This window comes from Mus caroli, chromosome 7 (assembly GCF_900094665.2).
Source record: "Mus caroli chromosome 7, CAROLI_EIJ_v1.1, whole genome shotgun sequence".
Classification (NCBI taxonomy): Eukaryota; Metazoa; Chordata; class Mammalia; order Rodentia; family Muridae; genus Mus; species Mus caroli.
The window spans coordinates 11,188,003-11,197,514 of record NC_034576.1 but is presented as its reverse complement, the minus strand read 5'-3'; positions in this window follow the sequence as shown (position 1 = coordinate 11,197,514).

The window sequence follows — 9,512 nt, the reverse complement described above, 5'->3', positions numbered from 1 at the left end:
ACTTGGTTGATTTCACCCCTGAGTTTGATTATTTCTTGCCGTCTACTCCTCTTGGGTGAATTTGCTTCCTTTCGTTCTAGAGCTTTTAGGTGTGTTGTCAAGCTGCTAATGTGTGCTCTCTCTAGTTTCTTTTTGGAGGCACTCAGAGCTATGAGTACTTTTGCTTATTTTTGTCTGTATAACTTATAGAGTCCACCACCAGCAGAAAAACAGGGCATCTTTGGAGGGATGGGGCTGCCATCCCACAGTCAAAAACTCTGACAAAGAATTGTTCTGGTCTAAAAGAACTTCAGGGACAAAGAAGGTCCAATGACAGGCTCAACTTTGGATCCATCTCAAAGGGAGGATCCAAAGGTCTGACACTATTAATGATGCTATGGTGTGTTTACAGACAGGAGTCTAGCATGACTGTAACAACAAGGCCCAACAGACAACTGACTGAGATAGAAGCATACACTTACACCCAATCATTAGACTGAAGTCAGGGACCCCTTTGGCTGTATCAGGGAATAGCTGAAAGAAGCTGAGGAGGAGGGTGACACCATAAGAAGATCAGCAGTCTCAACTAATGTGGACCCCTGAGATCTCTCAGACACTGATCCATCAACCAGGCAGCATATACAAGCTGGTCAGAGGCCCCTGACACATAAATAGCAGAGGACCGCTTGGTCTGGCCTCAGTTGGGGAAGATGTGCCTAGCCCTTGAGAGACTTGATGAGATTTAGTCTGGTTTGGACTCATACAGAATTTGTGCATGCTATAACAGCCACTGAGTTCACATGTACAGCTGCCCTGATGTGTACAGAAAACACCCTTTCCTTATACTCAATCACCATCTGTAGATCTTACACTCTTCCCCCATCTTTTCTGCAACAATTCCTGAATATTTTGGGGGAAAGGGAAGTGACAGAAACATCCTGTTTTGGGAAAATCATTATTATACATTCTTTTTTTCTCTGCACCTGGTCTTTGAGTTAGTCACCATCTACTGCTAGTAGACCCTTGTCTGAAGAGAACTGAGAGATGCATTAATCTATAGCAAGTTAATAGGACTTAGTTTAATACTATGTCCACTTATTAGAGTAAAGGTAATAGGTTCTCTATAACCATAAAACTCATCTAGGCATGAATTCACCTTTTAGAGCAAGACTTAAGCCCAATCAGAAAGTAACTGGTATCTATATCACTGTTATACCCGTAGGCATGTTACAGTACACACTGTCAATGCTCGGTCTGACTAATGATTAATCTGCTTCACCAGCAGTAGAACACCGCTACATTGTGAAAGTTAGCCAGTTCTTTATTGAATAGATAGGGAAAGAGTGGGCAGCTTTGTCTAGTCCCTGATTTTAGTGGAATTGCTTAAAGTTTCTCACCATTTAGTGTGATGTTGGCTACTGGTTTGTTGTATATTTAAGCAATGGGCCTTGAATTCCTGATCTTTCCAAGACTTTTATCATGAATGGGTGTTGGATTTTGTCAAATGCTTTCTCAGCATCTAACGAGATGATCATGTGATTGTATTTGAGTTTGTTTATATAGTGAATCATGTTGATGGATTTCCATATATTAAACCATCCCTGAATCCCTGGGAAGAAGCCTACTTGGTCATGATGGATGATCGTTTTGATGTGTTCTTGGATTCAGTTTAAGAATTTTATTGAGTGTTTTTGCATCGATATTCATAAGGGAAATTGGTCTGAAGTTTTCTCTCTTTGTTGGGACTTTATGTGGTTTAGGTATCAGAGTAATCGTGGCTTCATAGAATGAATTGGGTAGAGTACTGTTTCTATTTTGTGGAATAGTTTGAGGAGAGTTAGAATTAGGTCTTCTTTGAAAGTCTGATAGAACTCTGCACTAAACCCATCTGGTCCTGGGATCTTTTTGGTTGGGAGACTATTAATGACTGCTTTTATTTCTTTAGGGGATATGGGACTGTTTAGATTGTTAATCTGTATTAATCCTGCCAATCCATGAGCATGGGAGATCTTTCCATCTTTTGAGATCTTCTTCAATTTCTTTCTTCAGAGACTTGAAGGTCTTGTCATACAGATCTTTCATTTCCTTAGTTAGAGTCACACCAAGATATTTTATATTATTAGTGACTATTGTGAAGGGTGTTGTTTCCCTAATTTCTTTCTCAGCCTGTTTATCCTTTGTGTAGAGAAAGGCCACTGATTTGTTTGAGTTAATTTTATATCCAGCTACTTCACTGAAGCTGTTTATCAGGTTTAGGAGTTCTCTGGTGGAATTTTTAGGGTCACTTATATATACTATTATATCATCTGCAAATAGTGGTATTTTCAATTCTTCCTTTCCAATTTGTATCCCCTGGATCTCCTTTTGTTGTCCAATTGCTCTGGCTAGGACTTCAAGTTCTATATTGAATAGGTATGGAGAAAGTGGGCAGCCTTGTCTAGTCCCTGATTTTAGTGCAATTGCTTCCAGCTTCTCACCATTTATTTTGATGTTGGCTACTGGTTTGCTGTATATTGCTTTTATTATGTTTAGGTATGGGCCTTGAATTCCTGATCTTTCCATGACTTTTATCATGAAGGGGTTTTGGATTTTGTCAAATGCATTCTCAGCATCTAACAAGATGATCATGTGATTGTATTTGAGTTTGTTTTTATAGTGAATCATATTGATGGATTTCCATATATTAAACCACCCCTGAATCCCTGGGAAGAAGCCTACTTGGTCATGATGGATGATCGTTTTGATGTGTTCTTGGATTCAGTTTAAGAGAATTTTATTGAGTGTTTTTGCATCGATATTCGTAAGGGAAATTGGTCTGAAGTTCTCTTTCTTTGTTGGGACTTTATGTGGTTTAGGTATCAGAGTAATTAATTGTGGCTTCATAAAATGAATTGGGTAGAGTACCTTCTGTTTTTATTTTGTGGGATAGTTTGAGGAGAGTTGGAATTAGGTATTCTTTGAAGGTCTGATAGAACTCTGCACTAAACCCATCTGGTCCTGGGCTTTTTTTTGGTTGGGAGACTATTAATGACTGCTTCTATTTCCTTAGGGGAAATGGGACTGTTTAGATCGTTAATCTGGTCCTGATTTAACTTTGGTACCTAGTATCAGTCTAGGAAGTTGTCCATTTCATCCAGGTTTTCCAGTTTTGTTGAGTATAGCCTTTTGTTGTTATGTCTACTTTTTCATTTCTGATATTGTTAATTAGGATACTGTCCCTGTGCCCTCTAGTTAGTCTGGCTAAGCGTTTAACTATCTTGTTGATTTTCTCAAAGAACCAGCTCCTGGTTTGGTTGATTCTTTGAATAGTTCTTTTTGTTTCCACACAGTTGATTTCAGCCCTGTATATGATTATTTCCTGCTGTCTACTCCTCTTGAGTGAATTTGCTTTCTTTAGTTCTAGAGCTCCTAGGTGTGCTCTCAGGCTGCTAGTGTCTGCTCTCTCTAATTTCTTTTTGGAGGCACTCAGGGCTGTGAGTTTTCCTCTTCGTACTGCTTTCACTGTGTCCCATAAGTTGGGGTATGTTGTGGCAACATTTTCATTAAACTCTAAAAAGTCTTTTAATTTCTTTCTTTATTTCTTCCTTGACCAAGGTATCATTGAATAGAGTGTTGTTCAGCTTCCACGTGCATGTTGTCTTTCTATTATTTATGTTGTTATTGAAGATTATCCTTAGTCTGTGGTGATCTGATAGGATGCATCAGATAATTTCAATATCTTTGTATCTGTTGAGGCCTGTTTTGTGACCAATTATATGGTCAGTTTTGGAGAAGGTTCCATGAAGTGCCAAGAAGAAGGTATATCTTTGTTTTTTAGGATAAAATATTCTGTAGACATCTGTTAAATCCATTTATTTCATAACTTCTGTTAGTTTCAATGTGTCTCTGTTTAGTTTCTGTTTCCATTTAGGCTCTGTCCATTATTGAGAGTGGTATATTGAAGTCTCCCATTATTATTGTGTGAGGTGCAATATGTTCTTTGAGCTTTACTATAGTTTCTTTAATGAATGCGGATGCCCTTGCATTTGGAGTATAGATATTCAGAATTGAGGGTTCATCTTGGAAGATTTTACCTTTGATGAGTATGAAGTGCCCCTCCTTGTCTTTTTTGATTACTTTGGGTTGGAAGTGGATTTTATTTTATATTAGAATGACTACTCCATCTTGTTTCTTTGGACCATTTGCTTGGAAAATTGTTGTCTAGCTTTTTACTATGAGCTAGTGTCTTTGTCCTGAGGTGGGTTTCCTGTATGCAGCAAAATGTTGGGACCTGTTAATGTAGCCAGTGTGTTTGTCTATNTCTTTTTATTGGGGAATTGAATCCATTGATATTAAGAGATATTAAAGAAAAATAATTGTTGGTTCCTGTTATTTTTGTTGTTAGAGTTGGGATTTTGTTCTTGTGGCTATCTCCTTTTAGGTGTGTTGAAAGATTACTTTCTTGCTTTTTCTAGGGCATAGTTTCCCTCCTTCTGTCGGAGTTTTCCCTTTACTATCCTTTGAAGGGCTGAATTGATATTGAAAGATATTGTGTGAATTTGGTTTTGTAATGGAATACTTTGGTTTCTCGATCTATGGTAATTGAGAGTTTTGCTGGGTATAGTTGCCTGAGCTGCCATTTGTGTTCTATTTTGTCTGTGTAAACTCTGTCCAGGATCTTCTGGCTTCCATAGTCTCTGGTGAGAAGTCTGGAGTAATTCTAATAGGTCAGCCTTTATATGTTATTTGACCTTTTCCCCTTACTGCTTTTAATATTCTATCTTTATTTAGTGCATTTGTTGTTCTGATTATTATGTGTCAAGAGGAATTTCTTTTCTCATCCTGTCTATTTGGAGTTCTGTAGGCTTCTTGTATGTTCATGGGCATCTCTTTATTTAGGTTAGGGAAGTTTTCTTCTATAACTTTGTTGAAGATGTTTACTGGCCCTTTAAGTTGAAAATCTTCTGTCTCATATACTCCTATTATCTGTAGGTCTGGTCTTCTCATTGTGTCCTGGATTTCCTGGATGTTTTGAATTAGGATCTTTTTGCATTTTGCATTTTCTTTAATTGTTGTGTCCATGTTTTCTATGGAATCTTCTGCTCCTGTGATTCTCTCTTGCATCTCTTGTATTCTGTTGCTGATGCTCACATCTATGGTTCCTGATTTCTTTCCTAGGGTTTCTATCTTCAGAGTTGTCTCCCTTTGGGTTTTCTTCATTGTTTCTACTTCCATTTTATGATCTTGGATGGTTTTGTTCAGTTCAATAACCTGCTTGGTTGTGTTTTCTTGTAATTGTTTAAGGGATTTTTGTTTCATTTTTTTTTCTTTTTCCAATTTTTTATTAGGTATTCTCTTCATTTACATTTCAAATGCTATCCTGAAAGTCCCCTATATTCTCCCAACCCTGCTCCCTTACCTACCCACTCTCATTTCTTGGCCCTGGTGTTCCCCTGTTCTGGGGCATATAAAGTTTGCAAGACCAAGGAGCCTCTCTCTTCTCAATGATGGCTGACTAGGCTATCTTCTGCTACTAGAGACACGATCTCTGGGGGTACTGGTTAGTTCATATTGTTGTTCCACCTATAAGGTTGTAGACCCCTTCTGTCCTTTGGGTACTTTCTCTAGCTCCTCCATTGGGGGCCCTGTGTTCCAATAGATGACTGTGAGCCTCCACTTCTGTGTTTGCAAGGCAATGGCATAGCCTCAGAAGAGACAGCTATATCAGGGTCCTTTCAGCAAAATCTTGCTGGCGTATGCAATAGTGTTTGTATTTGGTGGCTGATTATGGGATGGATCGTTGGGTAGGGCAGTCTCTGGATGGTCCATCCTTTCATCTCAGCTCTAAACTTTGTCTGTGTAACTCCTTCCATGGGTATTTTGTTCCCCATTCTAAGGATGGACAAAGTATCCACACTTTGGTCTTCCTTCTTCTTGAGTTTCATATGTTTTGAAAACTGTATCTTGGGTATTGTAAGATTCTGGGCTAATATCCACTTATTGGTGAGTACATATCATGTGAGTTCTTTTGTGATTTGGTTACCTCACTCAGGATGATACCCTCCAGATCCATCCATTTCCATAGGGATTTCATAAATTCATTGTTTTTAATAGCTGAGTAGTACTCCATTGTGAAAATGTACCACATTTTCTGTATCCATTCCTCTGTTCAGGGACATCTAGGTTCTTTCCAGCTTCTGGGTATTATAAATAAGGCTGCTATGAACATAGTGGAGCATGTCTTTTTATTACCAGTTAGAACATTTTCTGGATATATGCCCAGGAGAAGTATTGCTGGATCCTCTGTTAGTACTATGTCCAATTTTCTGAGGAACTGCCAGACTGATTTCTAGAGTGGTTGTACAAGCTTGCAATCCGACCAACAGTGGAGGAGTGTTCCTCTTTCTCCACATCCTCACCAGTATCTGCTGTCATATGAATTTTTGATCTTAGCCATTTTTAAGGGATTTTTGTGTTTCTTCTTTAAGGACTTCTACCTGTTTAGCAGTGTTCTCCTGTATTTCTTTAAATGAGTTATTAATGCACTTCTTAAAATCCTCTACCAGCATCATGAGATACAATTTTACATCCAAATCTTGCTTTTTGGTTTTTTTGTGGGGGTGTCCAGGACTCTCTGTGTTGGGAGTGCTGGGTTCTGATGTTGGTGAGTGATTTTAGTTTCTATTAGTAAGATTCTTATGTTTGCCTGTCGCCATCTGATAATCTCTGTTTTTAATGTTCTAGCTGTCTCTGGCTGGAGCTTGTTCCTCCTGTGATTCTGTTAGCCTCTGTCAGCACTCCTGTGAGTCCAACTGTCTTCTGAATTTCAGTGTTCAGAGTGCTCTCTGTGGGCAAGCTCTCCTCTTGCAGGAAAGGTTCCCAGAGATCTGGAGCTCAGCTCTGTGTCCTGGCTGAAGATGAAGCCCTGAAGGGACCCTGTCCAAGAAGCTCTGGTGCTTCTTTGGCATGTGTTCTCTCCTGTGCAGACTGGTCTCTGGAGACTGGGGATACAAGATGTCACTCTCTCCTGAGTTCCGGGGCCAGAGCCCTCTCTCCAGCTTTGTTTTAATTTGCCTTTTCCTGATGGGAGCTTTGAACATTTCTTTAAGAGCTTCTTGGCTATTAGAGATTTCTCTGTTGAGAATTCTGTTTAGCAATATACTCCAAATTTTAATTGGGTTACTTGCATTGGGGGTATCTTTTTGAGTTCCTGTAAAATTTGGATATTAATCCTCTGTCAGATATAGTATTGGTGATGACCCTTTTTCCAATCTGTAGACTGCTGAGTTGTCACACAGACAGTGTCCTTTGCATTATAGAAGCTTTGTAGTTTCATGAAGTCCAATTTAAATTGTTTATCTTAGAGCCTGAGCCTTTTTTATTCTATTTGGAGAATTATAACCTGTGCCAATGTGTTCAAGGGTACTTCTCACTTTCTCTTCTATGAGCTTTAGTGTATCTGGTTTTGTATTGCAATCCTTCATCCATTTGGACTTGAGTTTTGTGCAGGGTGATAAGTATGGATCTATTTTTATTTTTTGACATGTAAGCATTCATTTAGACAACCAACACCATTTGTTGAAGATGCTTTCTTTTTTATATTATGTGGTTTTGACTTCTTTATCAAAAATCCAAGCATCTATAGATGTGTGGGTTTATTTCTGGGTATTCTATTCAATTCCACTGATCAACATGTCTTTTTCTGTATCAATACCATGCAGTTTTTGATCACTATTTCTCTTTAGTATAGATTGAGGTCAGAGATAATGATTCCTGTAAAAGTTATTTTATTGTTTAGAATTTTAGGATTGTTTTGGCTATCCTGTTTTTTTTTGTTGTTGTTGTTGTTGTTGTTGTTGGTTTTTTTTTTTTTTTTTTTGGTTTTCCATATGAAGTTGAGTATTACTTTTTCAAAGCGTGTAAAAATTTTGTTGGAATTTTAATGAGGATTGCATTGAATTTGTAGATTGCTTTTGGCATGATGGCCATTTTACTATATTAATCCTACCTATCCATGAGCATGGGAGATCTTTCCATCTTTTGATATCTTCTTCAATTTCTTTTTAAGGAACATGAAGTTCTTCTCATACAGGTCGTTCTCTGGCTTGGTTAGAGTTGCACCAAGATATTTTATAGTATTTGTGGCTATTATAAAGGGTGTTACTTCCCTAATTTCTTTCTCAGTCCATTTATCATTTGTTTAATGAAGGGCTACTGATTTCTTTGAGTTAAATTTGTATCCAGCTACTTTGCTGAAGGTGTTTATCAACTGTAGGAGTTGTATGGAAGAATTCTGGGGGTCGCTTACGTACAGTATCATATCATCTGCAAATAGCAATACTTTGAGTTCTTCCTTTCCAATTTGTATCCCTCCTTGATTTCCTTTAGTTGTCTTATTGCTCTGGCTAGAACTTCAAGCACTATATTGAGTAGATAGGGAGAGAGTAGTCAGCCTTGTCTTGTACCAGGATTTAGTGGAATTGCTTTCAGTTTCTCTTCATTTAGTTTGATGATGGCTGTTGTCTTGTTGTATATTGCTTTGACTATGTTTAGGTATGTCTCCTGTATCCCAGATTTCTCTAATACCTTTAACATGAATGGGTGTTGGATTATAGTAAAGGCCATTTCAGCATATACTTACATAATCATGTGATTTCTTCTATCAGATAGTTTATATGGTGGATTACACTGATGGATTTTTGTACATTGAATCAACCCTACATTCCCTGGGATGAAGCCTATTTGATCTTGATAGATTATGTCTTTGATGTTCTAACCTCACCCTTCACAGGGGTGACACACCTAGTGAGATAGCCAAATCTTACATCAATATTTGTAAAAGAAACTGCCTGGTGATACATAGACAGTCAGCACATTATCAATAGGTCCAGGCTCACAGTGGAAGCTCTGAGCTGTTATGCCAAAATGTATCTTCCCTGATAGTCTCAATACACGGAAGCTTACATTGTCTTGTTCTCTTTACAAACTAAATATTTATGGTTGAAAAAAAATCAATATTTCTGGTCTTTTTCTTCTCCCTCTCCCCCCTCCTTCTGGAAATATCACTGAGAATCTTTGTTCCATTAAGTTTCCTTAAGATTTATATAGTGTACATTATTTTTCTCATAATGCTTCAGCTTTAACTCCTTGGAGATGTGCAGTTTCTTTTCACTGTCAGTAAGTTATTATAGCACAATTTTGCTCCATATCACACATGTCAGGCTTCTCATACTGCCAGTAACTTTAGCTCCAGAGGAATTGAACTCTTTGGCTTCTTCAAACACCTGCACCCATGGGAACTTAACCACTCAGACATAATTAGAAACACACACACACACACACGCAAAATATAGGTGATTTTAAAAATACTTGTAACACTTTGCCCCATATGTAAAGAGAAAAGATAAACAGTAATCATCTTTCAGATGGAGTTGGCTTCAAACATTATTTTTAAAATAGTTTAGCAGCCTTATTTATAATAGCCAGAAGCTGGAAAGAACCCAGATGCCCCTCAACAGAGGAATGGATACAAAAAATGTGGTACATTTACACAA